The 14,564-nt window shown below is 37.5% G+C and overlaps 1 protein-coding gene across 1 annotated transcript in view; it reads left to right on the forward strand.

The window, feature by feature from the left end:
• The window catches only part of GRIN2A (glutamate ionotropic receptor NMDA type subunit 2A), a 186,466-nt gene that overhangs the window by 91,081 nt on the left and 80,821 nt on the right, over window positions 1-14,564 (forward strand). The window lies entirely within an intron of this gene.

Here is a 14,564-nt window from a genome sequence, read left to right on the forward strand (position 1 = left end):
CGTGTTATCATTTGATACACCAAGATAAAATAAGTAAAGTTATATTCTGTGTTGCAAGGTTACATGCTGTGTTATGGTTATGCATAGCAACACATATCACCCGTGTGTAGTAGTAAACCCCACTTTGGACCAGACTTACGGTCACTTGAAAGAGCAGACTAGAAATTATTTCTGTGTGGATGGTTTCAAGACATTTCATGAGGTGTGGCATGTAACATGACTTGTGCTAAATTGTTCTATGTCTCACTGGGGAAAAGTAAGTCTTCCAGGAGGGCACGTACCAGGAGGGAAGATTTACAAGGAAATGCATTATTCTTGCTTATTCTAAGGCTGTACTCCTTGTTACAAAGGAAACCTGTAATATCTTCGAAAATTGATGGCTGTTGAATTGCAGCTTTTGTGAAAATGCCTTTTTATGATACAGTCATTGTGCACATACAGCCTGAAGCGACAGGCAGATTATTGCTGGCTAAGCTACATTACTAAGAATAACGGATAATTACTGCTGTAATTTAGTGAGTTTTATAGGCCCTCACTGATTTTATTTAAAAACATGTTATTCTTAGTATTTGTTTAATAATAAGGGTGTTTAAGAAAATGGGCTTTTGTAAAGGGCATTCCTTAACGGTTTGTGATTTGTGTCCAGTCACCTGTCACATTCTATTACTTCTGCTCTATGCTTTTTTATATTTTCTGAAAGAGAGGACGAATTCATGTGACAGAGGATTTTGTGTTTGTGTTTTCAAATCAAGGTGTTTTGTTTGAAGTGGGGTAAAATTTTCATACTTACTATTTTTACCAAGAACCAGTGTTTGACCAAATATTTGTTACTAATATGCGATCTACAAATAGAAAAAGAAAATATCTGCTGCCACCCATGAGGGAGTTAATTTGTTTTGCACTATTCATCTATTTCTAATGGTGTCTCCAACGTGCTGAATGTTTGTCTCTGGCTCTGTGTCAGCTCTGGACAGCGGAACTGGTGTAGCATGTGTTGGAAATAGCTGAGATGCCACCAGAAATGGCTTTCAGTGTTCTAGATGAATTTTTTACTTGAGGGAGGCCAAGCCAGTGTCTGTCAGGAGCAGGGAGCTCAGCCCATGGGTCAGTAGGTACTTGCATACCTGGCTCCTTTCTTGTGATGCCTTCTATGCTTTCTAACATCTACCCTTCTCATCCAGGTTTATGCTGAGGAACTGCTCACTTTTCAATGCACAGGATCGTACTCCTCTCCTCCGCTCCCATTATCCAAGGTCTTTCGGATATTCCTTGCCAGTGATTTTGAAGTTTGTGCTAGGCTGCACTGTGCAAGGAAAGCTGAGTAGAGAAAAAAACCCCCACATTGTGGGATGTTGACCCGCTCCCTGCAATGTGTGTTTGGCAACACAAACACGGTCATTTGATCTTTGCATGTTTTATTGTGACAATTTGGTTCTCAGTATCTGCTCCTGTCCTGATCTTCAGCAACCAAGTTTACTCCCATAGGAATCAGGGAGGACCAGAACTGATTACTTAATGCTTTTCTCTATGTGAGTGTTTCTGTTTACTTCTGTGAGCTTTTTAATGAACTGACAGACTGTTGCAATCATAGCAACAAATGTCTGTCCACCGAGAAGAATCACGGATCTCACATGAACTTCTATCCAGCCAGGTATCCACCTCCTGAAGAGCTTCATGTGGGGGAGCAATTCTACTTCACATGTCAAGCAATATGGCATAGTTTTTACATCTAATTTTTCTTTTCTTTCCTGATTTTCAATACACACTGTGCAGGAAGACGGCCTTATTTAGTAGGGATTTGAAAAATCAACACCCCTCTCCCTAAAATGAGCTGTGTCTGCTCCTGAACACAGGGCAATCGCTGCTTGCTCCACAGATCCATCTTCCTTGCACAAAGGGTGAGATTTGTTTCAGCTTCATTATTCATCTTCTTTTAATTATCTGTTGATGTAACAAGAAATATCATCATCTGGCAAACTCGAAGTCGCATTGCCTTTATGTAGAGAATTATGATTCAAGGAAAGGAACACCAGAGCTGCCTAGTGAGAGCTGTGTAGTGAAGTCGTCTTCTGTTCTTCCACATTTCACGCGTATTCCAGGAGTTTTGGTGAATTATATTGCAAAGAATCAGCTCATGGCTTTTTCTTCTTCTTTTTGGTAGTACATCATGTCACAGTAAGCTGCGGCAAGTTTGAGGATCAATCCTAAAATATTTATTTTAATAAGATGTTTAGTCATAGTGATATATATATTTCATTACAATATATATAATAGTGATACATATTAGTGATATATAGCAAGTATCAGATGGAAATGGCTAGGATGCTGCTTTCAAGTCTCAGTATTTTTCAGACTGGATTTTGGACACCAGAAGGTCCATGGGTTATTTCTAAAGGACCTGGAAAAGAAGAGCAATCTTGTAGTCTATAAACTTAAAATTGCTGTTCTAGGGTATGGCACTATGGGACACAAATGGAATCAAATCAAGATACACTAGTTTAAGGCAAAGCACAATCCCTTGTGCCTATTACACTGAAATCTAAACTGCAATTGCAACTTTCTTAACAAGCTTTCTTACATAAGGTCCCTGAACTGTAATGAGTACTGTTTTTTATCTGTGGAACTGAAGGCATTTAACTTGTAAGAACAGATGTTTTGGTTGTTAGCTGTCCTACACAAAAGGCTTTTTTTCAAAGGAACCCAAAGGCTTGGTATCTAAATCCCTTTGATGCACAGTTCCATTAATGAAAATAAGCAAGTAACCCCACTTTGTTTTGGTAGACAATCTGTTTCAGTTAACTGATTACTTAAACATTTTTCTGAGAACACATGTAGTAGCATGAATAAAATGGACATGGCCAAACTCTCACACCTGTGCAGATGCTCCTATCTGCATGAGCATGCCCACCTTTGGAGGCTGTTGGGCACCCGGAACCCCCATTGAATTTAGATGTGAGGCTACTCACAATTTAGTTGCATTGTGGACACCTGAAGAAAGCCATTAACTGTTGTAGTCTAATACTGAGATTAGTTAAAAATCTTTTGTTTCCTGCCTAGGTTAGAAAAATCCTTTATTTAGTATTTTTATTTATTTTATTTTATATTATTTATAATATAAATATTATTTAATTAATGAAAAAAGTTTATATTTTCATAGGAATCTATAGAAGTCATTCATTTTTGTGATGGTGTACCTATCTAGGAAATAGCTATATGCATGGTGTTGTCAAATGCAACAGATAAAAATTTCTGGCGTTGAAAACATCGACACAAATAATAGTTTTGTTACTTATTGGTATTCAGTACAAGGGTTATTATATCTCTCTCTTCAAAGTATAAAGATATTGTGGAGATTAAGGAAGATGGCTTCAGTCCTCTTCGCACCATACTGAACATTGTACAAACATGTTTTTTTATAGCTGGAAACGAGATACTCAATTTGCTGTAGCAGTGCAGTATTTACTGTGTCTAGTATAACTGTAATAATTTCTAGAAAGAATTACTATGCCTCCTAAGGACCTAAACTTAGCATTTTGAATATTTCCTTTCTTGAAGTTGTTTTCCCTTTGATATTTACCGTAAATCAGAACCATGCTGAAAAATACTTTGCCTCTGTTTATCTAAGGGAAAGTAACTTGAGCTAAGCTATTTCATAGAAGAAATAGTTTTACTACCCATATAAAAATCTCAGTAATTTGAATATATGTTGGTAAAGCTTTTCTGCCTGGAATATTATTTGCTCATGGGAATAACGCTTGGCAAATACGTTGATGTGTGGTATTCTTGCAACTGAATAAGTTGATGCATCCTTAAACAGAATGCCAAAAAGATGATGTAGATTTAAGTCGAAGATGTGGAACAGTGTGGGTAGAGTCAGAAAAAGTAGGTGCAACATGTTTTTTTTTGTCTGCATATCTCTGTTATATTACCTTACTTACCATCCATCACAAAATGTTAAATGCTTATGTCCTTGTCTCATTAGCACATTGATATTGCAAAGCTGTTGCATCTGTCCACAGCTGAATTCCACTTTCTTCCTCATTCCACATCTTTCCTGTGTTCCTTCTTGTATGGATGCAGTAGGTCTGAGTACTTGAGACTTTGCAACTACTTTAACACAAATGTGGTTTGTTTTGTGATTTCAGCTGTGATTGTTCAAAGACTCTGCAATGAATACTGGTGAAATATCCATGGTTGGTGTACTTTGGCCTATGTTATTATCAGTAGGATTCATTGTAAGATATGCATTTAGCCACCCTCTTGTCTTGAGCTAAGCTGATATGTAAGTACTGATAGTGATCATACACATCAGAAATTTTGTAACTGAATTTGCTTTTGACCTGCTGCTGTTAAATGTACAATAGAAAAGGATATTCCTTGCTAGAGTGATGGGCTGATCACTTAATTTGAGAAAGCGTGTAATTTCTATCAGCATAACAGAAGAGCAGCTGTAGCTTTGCCCAGAGGCCAAAGATGATGCCTGAAGAGGATAATATAAAAGATAAGTATAAATGGTATTTCCTCACTTCAGGTTTGCTGATTGTAAGAGCAGAGGAGCATACCGAGTGTTTTGAAACACTTCCTTCTAGAAGAATTTAAAAGCAGCATACGTTCTTTGGATAAATTACGATGTTTGTGTGATTTTTGTGTTCCAAAGGCAGGTGAGTCAGTTTTGCATCTCTTGTTTAGCACCTGGACTACCTGGGGAACTGAAATGCATGTGTCTTCTTGAGGAGATCAAGAATCTTGAATCTCTTGTCTTATCATCATCTTCCTCTGCTACTTGAATATATACCACAAATCTCTGTTGCCATGGAAAACTGCTCTGAATGGCTCCTTGAACTCTGTTCAGCCACCGCCTTGAAAAATTTCCTTCCCATCTGTCCATCTGTTTGTCCTCCCCAGCCAGCCTGTTTCAGTCCAATGCCACTGAAGCAAACTAGGGACACAGAGGTGGCTAGTCCAAGAGTCCTGGCTCATAAAGGAAAAGCACACAGTTACAAGCACACAGTAAAAAAACTAAATTGGCTTTGTATTTCTCTTATTTGTTTAATATTTTATACTCACCATTTGGTGAAGGGGGGTGGAGGGGGAGGTTGTTGCCTTCATTTTTACTTGTTAAGTGTAGATGTATGGAAATTACTTAGTTAATGGTTTTCTGGCTTCTCATCGTCAACACAAGTGAAAAGTATTTTAGCATTCAGTTGAAACCAAATGTTTTCAGATAAGGAGATGCTATCTTAAGGTATTTTTATTGATATTTAGTTATGCATATCTTTCTGTATAGCGAGTGGCATTTATGCATACATGCAAGACATACTGTAAGTAATCGCCTATTTGGCTTGATTCAGCTGCCCCTAAATGATAGATTATTACTGATTCTGGATTGAATGCTGGATTCTTGGCTATAGCATATTTAAATTTTATTGTGGGTAAGTAAAGTTTTGATTCTGCTTACAGGATTAGTAAGTTTGGGTGGTGTTGGTTTTGAAGCTCCTAATGGCAAAAACTGTATGAAAATCCTTTTGCAAATTTTGTTGATGCATGAGCTGTAAGCAGTTTGCTATTGCAGGATTTTCTTGTGCAATACTTACACAAGATAAGATAGAAAATTTGAACAGAGAATCATACTCATCCTCAACCATACTAAATCCTTGTTCTGAACAACTTTTCCTATAGGTTGGAGATATACAGTACAGATCTCAATTACTCTGTGATGTCATCTTATAGTTAAGTGACATGTTTAGATACCAAACAACTAAAATGAAAATTTGTCCTGGGGATGGATTATTGCATAGCATTGATTCTTGAAAATGTCCAAAGCTATTCAAACAGCTGATATTTTTTGGATTCCACAGCAATAGTTATGTAAACACATGAAATTTTGCTTAGCTAAAATATTGTCATTGAACTGAAAAAAAAAAAAAAAGTACCAAATCTATGTATTTTAATTTAGCAGGTACCCAAAAAGATGTCAAGTAAATTGGATTCTAGCATACTCTGTGGATGGCTCACAGTAATTTGTGTGCGTGTTTAAAGTTATGGCTGGGGTAGAGCAAAATCAATTTGGGTGACTGATTTTGAAAAAAAAATGAACTAGGCTGGTGCTGTAAAAAGCTGTTAATCAGACAAAGTGTGGCCATTGCACTTTTTAAAGTCTAGTGATATAACCGTTTGGGGCAGTAAAATACTATTAGAATTTTTTTTTTTTTTTTACTGAAAATATAAAAAACCACTCCAGATTAGAAGCTTCACTTTTTATTGAAAGAGGAAGATAAAACACTGCCTTTTCATTTGATTCTCTTTTTGGAGTTCCTTGGAGTCTTCCTTTGTGTCAGAGATCCATCTGCCTGCCTATCAGGGCCTCATTTTGAAACCAGACAGTTAAACCCCATATACAAAGTTGTTTTCAGTAAGCATGGCCATAAACAGCAGGATTGTTTTCAAGATTTATAATTAGAACTAGCGGTCCGCTCCAAGAAATACTATAACTCACTGTAACCTAAATGCTTGGATTTTATATGCATTAAAGTTCCCTCAATTGCGCATGAATCAAGAGAAGCTTATCTCTGATGGCCTTATGGGAGCGGATGTGGTTTAAAGTAAATGAATTAATTGATTTGATAGATAATTCTCTATAGTCAGAAACTGAAACTTGAGGAACGTGAGATATTCTACATAGCCCAGCACGTTCTTTTGGCAGTAAAATACATAATATTTCAATACTGATATGAACATTGGTAAACAATGCCCCAGTGCAAATATAAGAGAGTTGGATAGTGGGGATGGGTAGTCTATACACCAAGATTTTTATCGTTTTTTCGTTTGGCTGGTATCCTTCATCCATCCTATGTCCTTGTGGTATTTTATTTTTAGAGGAAAATTATCTGAGTTACAATGAAGCACCAGTCCTAGGAGAGGAAAGTTATCCAGACTTTTCCTTTCCTTGGACATCTGCATCTATCCCTGCTGGATTTCCTGAGCCTTGCCCTTTCACCGGGCTAATTCACAAGCTCACTGATGCCCTCTTAAGCTCACTGATGCCCTTTTTATTTCTGTTACCTGGTGAAAAGCTTTCTGTGATTCTGAAAAATGTATAGGTTTGTTTCTGAAAATGTCTAGGCCTTCCTCCTTCCAACAAGTATATTTTGAAAGTTTTGCAATAAAATCATGGTTTGGGTTTCTTTCTACCTCATTTTATAGCATTGTTTCCTCGTGCATTTTTCCCATCCAGGTAGGTAACCTGTACAGAATAGATCATCATCAGTTTGTTCTAAACTTTCTCACATTGCTCTGGACCCAATTTTCTTTTAATGCTTTCACCACAGCTTTGTGTGATGTATCTAATGTGAATGTTGGCAGATGAACGTTTCTATACAGCAAAAAAATGGTTACTTTTGCCAATATTGTTGGAGTATCTTCACGGCAATTGCTTTCTCTGTCTTTGAAAAGTCATTAACTTTCCTGATTGCTCTCCCGTCATTCATAACAACTGTTTGAAGAGTTTTCACTGAAAGGACAGACTGAAGAGCTCTCCATGTGAACTCAGGTGTTCCTTGAGGTGAAAGATGTGCTGCATGGCTAATTTAAAGTAATTTTCCCATGGAAAATGAGGTCTTTTTGGCCTCTTCAAGAGAATATTTACTTGCGTCAGTTTAGTGCTGACTAATTACATGAATAAAGCAGAAGGATGCTGTTTGTACAAACCATGAGAAAGTCAGACCCCTAAATTTAAAAAATGGCAAAACATTTATCTGCAGTTGTGACAAGGGGCATAAGAGAAATGATACTGAGCTATAATCTATGGCATAAAATCTGTCCTCCTTGCTAACTTATTGATGTATTAGGTCACAAACATTTTTCAATATTTATTTTCATGGTGAAATACTTATGGGAAATGAGAAACTTTTATAAAAATCTCATCTTCTCCATAAAGGAAAAATATTTTAGGATAATGCTAACACTTTACTCTGATATACAGCACCACATGATCCTTTATGGGTTAAAAAGTCACAGATATATTCAAGAAATATTTGAACATACAAAGCAAATATAACTTGCCTGAAAATACTCTCTATTCTCCCTGATCTTCCCTGCAGGCATCAGAACTGTATTATTTCTACTCGTTGGGATTCTCTTTCACCCCAAAAGCTGTGCAGTAGCTGTTACTCTTCCAAATAGCTACAGTACAGCCAGCTTCATGCTGTCTTTTTGTAGAATCACAATTTTGCCCTTCCTCATCGAAATATTCATGGTGTAAGACATTTTTGTGTAACTGTGGAAGCTGAAAATTATCTAGAAAGGAGGCATCTTGTGAATAAACCTCTCATCGGATGACCACACAAAAATCCCTGCTGGTTTGCACGAATCTTTTCAGGATTTTATCAAATTTGGTTACATGCTTGTTGATGTGATTTCAGCCTTTGAAACCATTTTTCACTTGCGTGTCCTGGTTGAACAGGAGCTCCAACTGAGACACCCCGGTTTCCAATGTCTGAAGAATCCCTGAAAGAAAACCCAGATGTGTTGAAAACCCACATGGTCCACTGCAGCCCAGGGAATGGTTCATGAGTCCTGTGCAAAACTAGTTTTCTGCTATAATTAAGTCATCTTGTTTCACTGTAATGGCATGTTGAGTTGCTTTAATTCATTAGACATGACACTGTGTTATTCGGAGAATGTAAAGGATGAAAAACCAGTGGACTCTGAAATGATCTCTAGAAACCCTTTTCTCATTCCTTTATTTGCTATTCTGGTACAGAAAACAATAATGATGAACTTCAGATCTTGTAGCAGGCCCAGATAACCTAAGCAGGTAGTATAAAATTAAATAGATATATTAAAGAAAAAAAAAAACAGCCCACACAACCTATCTGTTATCTAGCAAAATTCTTAGGATAAAACTATGACCTGGAAATACAGAAGCCTCTGCAGAATGAATCCCTGCAGGCTCCCTCTGGAAATGGGAGAGAACATGCTTGATTAAGCCAGTGCTAACCTTTCAAAATCATGTTTCTCTGATATTTATTCCTTGAAATAATAAAAGGGGACATGTCAGATGTTGGAAAGCCATACGTACTCCCTTGCTTGCTTCTGCCCTTTTCTAACTTGTGTTCCTCTCCCAGAGCAAACTTTTAAAATAAAAATTGAGGGCTCAGTTCGTCCTTTCTGTTGACCTTTATACATTTTGTGGCTCTGCATTTGCACCAGTTAAAATACAGAATAAGAAAATTTCCATCCCTATTCTAGCTCTGCTAGAAGGCCCTAGTCTTCTCAGTGACAAGTGGTGAAACACAGTTGCAGGCCTATGGGGGCGGATTTGGAGAACTTAAAATCTATCGCATGAGGGCTGCGGGAGCCCACGCACCTCCTCTGCAGAGCCCCTGCCCTGCTGCCCCCTCCCTCCCGCTCAGCTCAGCTCGTGCCTTGGGAGGGCTGGTGCAGGGACAAGGACAAGGGGACAGTCAGGCTTGAGGATGAGTGCAAGGAGCAAGTCAGTGTCCACTGGGGCTGGGCCTGGGACTCGCTGCAGCTGAGCTTGTCCCAGGCTGATGGCAGCTGATGGGTCCCACCCAGGGTGATGGTGGTTGGTGGGGGATACCTGGGGCCCGAGCAGCTCCGTAGCCCACGTGGGAGGCAGGAGCACAGCTCCCAAAGGAGAGGTTGGTATCAGCAGAGACCTGTGGGCAGGGTCTGGCATGTTTTTGCCATGATGAGGCCAGAGAGGTGACAGGTCCTTGGGAAGAAAGTCTTTTCTGCTGTTTGTAACAATTAGTAAATTATTTCCACCCTCACACGTTGCTCTGCTTTGCCTGAAAGTACATAATTTTGTATAATTTTCCCCAAATTGCTCCCATGGTGATAATGGGGGAGTTTTCTCCCTGGGCACCTCGGTGAGATGTTTGTGTTGGGAATTGCATATTCTATACCGCTAATGAATAGAGGCAGGAATTTAGTAACTTCAGAGTTTAGAAATGTGCAGGGTATCTTGGGAGGGAAGGTTTTCCTTTCAGTTCCTCCACTTCAGTGTTTGCATTTACTGAAAGTTTTATGTGGGTCTGTATAATACCACAAAGGGAGACCATATGGCTGAAACCCAGATATTCGTGACAGATAAACACAATTCACTTCATGTTTACAAGGGGATCAATACATCATTTCAAGTAATTGAAGAAAAATGGTACCAAGTTAACACACTACAAGATACATTATTTACCTACATTTGAGATTGGTACAGTTAATTTCCTTCTGTGTATTTTTGATGTGATGCTAAATTATTCAGCTTGAATTCATGACTAATCTCCTTCAGTTTTTCCAGTCTTCATAAAAATGCCAAATAACTACTATAATTCATTAAACAGGAAACAGCTTGCATGTATATGTAGACTTAGCGCCACACACCTTAAATCTGTTATAAAAATGGAATATCTAAGTTATAGTGGTATAAAATAAGAGAAAAATAATTCTTGCTGGATCTCTGTGTAAGATATAGAGTGAGTAAGAATGAAATAATTAAGATAACTTTAAAGTCCTACTTGTAGTCCTGTCATAATAATCTTGTTTCTAGTTGAATAACATCATCCTCTGGATTGCTTTTTAAACCATGTTTCATACTGGTTTTTGCTTCCTGTCATAATATTGTCTTACTAGCGAAACAAGTGTCCTCGACAAGTCTGCCAAGTGAAAAATCGATTTGGTCTTATGTTGACCCCTATTTTGTTCTGGTTTAGCATTTCATTTTCATTTAACAAAAGGTATACTATTTTAGATAAAAAATGTTTCTTTCCTGAACTAACCAACTATTGCAGCTTTTTCCCTAGTAGGCATAAACTGCTGTCAGGGCTTACCTCAGCTGTTACAGCAGCTGTGAATATGCCCTGCTGATCTCATGGAAAAGCTGAAGCTAGGAAACTTAAGATGTCACGAAAATAGCTGAGAATGAGGTTTCAAGAGAAATACTCCTGTAATTTGTTGGAACTGGGGAAGTGAAACGTGCAATTCTGACAACAGTGACAGATTTATAGGCTTGGTACACTAGTTAAAAAGCAACTTACTCTAATGTATTAATCTACGAAGTGTCAGCACCAGAGAGAGCACTGCTCTGTTTTGTGCACAAGCATGGGAGCATTGAAGTGCATTTCTCCTGTGATGGCAGAACTTTGTATTGTATACAGAATTCAAGAATAATGTTAATCAAGAAGCAATCAAAGGATTACTTCCTTCTGATGTGAAACATAAGGGGAGATGCTTTGTTATAAACTGTATGTTCATGTGCAAGACCGAAAGAAACAAAAACTTTTCGTTTGTTCTTTTCCTTCTCTTTTCATGGCTGTTTGCTGTTTACATGGCTGTGGTAGAATCCAGCTAAGAAGCTAGACCAGAAAAGTCAAAGCATTACTTAATAATTTCCACAGCTACTTCTAACTAAATTTTTGCTCATATCAGCGTCACATCTTTTGATTTTCATGCTTTGAGATTTATCTGTGGAATTGCTTTGTATAAAAGTTTCTTGTATTGTGTAAGTGGTACAGCTTCCTTACATCCTCCACCAATAGTCTCAATAGATGGTGCCATTGAGGAAAGAAAAAGAGCCTGTTTATGACGCACATTTAAAGCACCTGCTTTGTTACAGTTGTATTCCTACTTCAGCAATGACTTAGACTAGTGTCTTGGTAGCTGACAAGATGACAATTAGATGAAAATAACTGGATAATTTTGGATTTTTACAAACATCACTTCAGTTTGCTTTTGGATATAGAAAAGTAGAGCTTAAATTCTATATGTGTAACAAAACACTAAGTCTGTATAAAGCAGGAGAATAATAATAATGCTTTTTGGAAAGAATGTGAAGCTTTAAAAACCCCCAAATGAACACTTCTGTAGATGTTTAAGGATATAATAGTTGACTCCCCTATAGTTTTTTTTTCAATTTCTTTTCTGTTTCCTCCCTGAACTCCACCACCCACCCCACCCCCGCCATCTTAATGGATAATATGTCCTTGAATATTCCCCTTACAGGCATTTAAATATCTGCTGAAGTTCCTAAGCCTGCAATTTACTTGTAATCTTCCATCTGTTTCAAATTCATTGTAAACATGTACAGTCAGATCTTCAGCTCTATAAAAGCATCACACGAAGTCAATGGAGCTACGTGGCATTTCTTCAGATGAGAATCCCATTTGTTATATTTATATCTCCATTTTTCCTGAACCCAAACTTATTTTCACCATATAATTACAATTTTTTTTCACCATTCTGATCACAAATTGGTATTAGTTGCCTGATTTTGACTAAAGTTCACATTCACAGTTATGTGAAAAGGGTTCATGTAATATGGGTGTGAACTTTACAAAAATGTTTAATCAAAACTCCTTTCATACACTATTTTCTTAACAAAATGTTTACAAAAGGAAAAGATTTGGTTTTAGTACTTTTCTTTTGTTGTCAGACTCCTGTAATGGTGACAGAGGCCACTGTGCACAAGACTGCTGCTCATTGCCAGGGAAGATGACAAGGACTGCTCTGGGTTAAAAATCTGTATTTACTAGTTATAGAGGTCACACTTGGAAATGTCCATGTGCATGTTGTTTTGTCCTCAAAGACTTTTTCTTCAGTTACCTTATTGGAAAAGTTTTCTGTGATGCAGGAAGGATCAAGTATTGTTTGAAAGAATTATTCCACTATATTAGTGGCTGTAAACCATATATAGAAATAGGGTAGAGTAAAAGGATATGATGGAAATAAACTATTTAATTTACTGTAAATTATTTTACTTTTTATTGTTATTTAGCGTAATCACAAGTAAAAACGATGGTAAGTTAAGAGCTGGAGAAGAAACCTGAAGTGATTGACCTTGCATTACATTATTTTTTTATGTTCAATTAGGAAGCTACAGGAAACTTGAATTCATGGCACTGTCTCTAGATATCTAATTTACGTTGTAATAGTAAATCGGTAATTAAACCATTAAATGCTGACTCAATAGATTTTGTGTGTGCTGGGTTTCGTTAGCTGTAAGTGTCCCCAGACGAAACGCTTCCTTGCTTGTTTGTTTCTAAGAATAAAGTGCAGGTCACCAGGAAATAGCTGCTGGAAGCATTCAGCAATCAAATCTTCCTAATTCAGTTCTTCTCCCAAATATGTTGTATAACATCTGTAATTAACCCAAAACCATTTCAGATCTGGCACTGGCATTCAGAATGCCATCTTTGAAGTAGCAAAGAAGCCATGGCAGATGATTTCATTACCACCAGTAGTGTGTGTTTTGTACCATGCCTATCAGTCCTCATGGTCGGACATAAGTTGTAAGACTTTTATTGCTGTCAAGCTATATAAAATCCTGGTGTCAGGTTCTCGACACTTGGAAAGTAATGACACTCCTCATCTTCTATTAAAAAAAATATTGACACTTAGTTTGCTCTGAATAGGTTTCTTCAGACAAAACGCAGAGCTTGTAGAGCTGAGTTATCGTTCTCAGTAATAATTGTGTACCTTTACACCACCTTGCCATGAAATCTAAGTCAATTATTCTATTTCTGTTCCTTGCAAGTGTAAAATGGGATAGCAGTTCACAACCATGTTTGTAAAACTCTTTAATTTAAAAGCACTGTGTGTGTCTTTTCTCTAAAGGCTTCCTAAGAAATCTTGAATGGTTAATATCTTATTTTTAAATCATAAGCTTTTCTTTCAGCAGGAGTTCATGCTTTCTGTATCTGAAAACGATGCACATAAGTTGCTACTACTGTTCAGGAATAAATACTGAAGTAAAATGAAAATAAAGAATTATATAGCTTCCTGTGTGTAGTTTTGGTACTCTAATAATTGTGAGGTATATAAATCTAGAATGTAGAATTAAAAAATAAATCTGGATCTTGCAGCAACTTGGTAAAAATGGACCAATGAAAATGTTCATAGATTTAGTGCCAGCAAAATATATTCTTCTGTTGCCTGTTTCTGATAGATGTTTTTAAAATAAGAGGCACCTGCCCTTATGCTGTATAAAATATTATGAACACTGTAAAAGCCTAAGACAAATACTAGAAACAAGTCTCCAAGCAAACTACAGCACAGCTGTGTCAGGCAACGTAGCTACCAGTTACAGACTATGAGGCCATTGTTCGAATTTACTGCCGTTTAAGTCCTTTAATGACAATGCTGGCAGCTTGGTGGTTGTCTCTGGAGTCCCATCCTGTTAATTCTACATCAGGCATCAATGGGCCATGTGCTCGGAATGGAGCATGATCAGCAGTGAACTCAGTACCTGGGGATGATAAATCTGCTTCTGCAGAGTTTGACAGCTTCCACCAAATCCCATGAACCTGTGGAAATGAAGTTTTCCTCAGACATTAGGTCTGGAAGTACAGAGCTTCTTCATATATACACAGCATGTGCATTGCAATTTATTTCCTTTGTAACTCAAAATTGTTATGAATTTATTGGGTTGCATTCCTAATAAGTTTGATTAATCTAAAGCTACCTGCTGGAGATGAGTTGTTTAACAGTGGGTGGCTGTCTCTAGGGAGCTTCCTCAGTAAAGTACTGCTTTGAGTTGTTGTCTTCAAGAG

This window comes from Leptosomus discolor, chromosome 14 (assembly GCF_034619465.1).
Source record: "Leptosomus discolor isolate bLepDis1 chromosome 14, bLepDis1.hap2, whole genome shotgun sequence".
NCBI classification, from domain to species: Eukaryota; Metazoa; Chordata; class Aves; order Leptosomiformes; family Leptosomidae; genus Leptosomus; species Leptosomus discolor.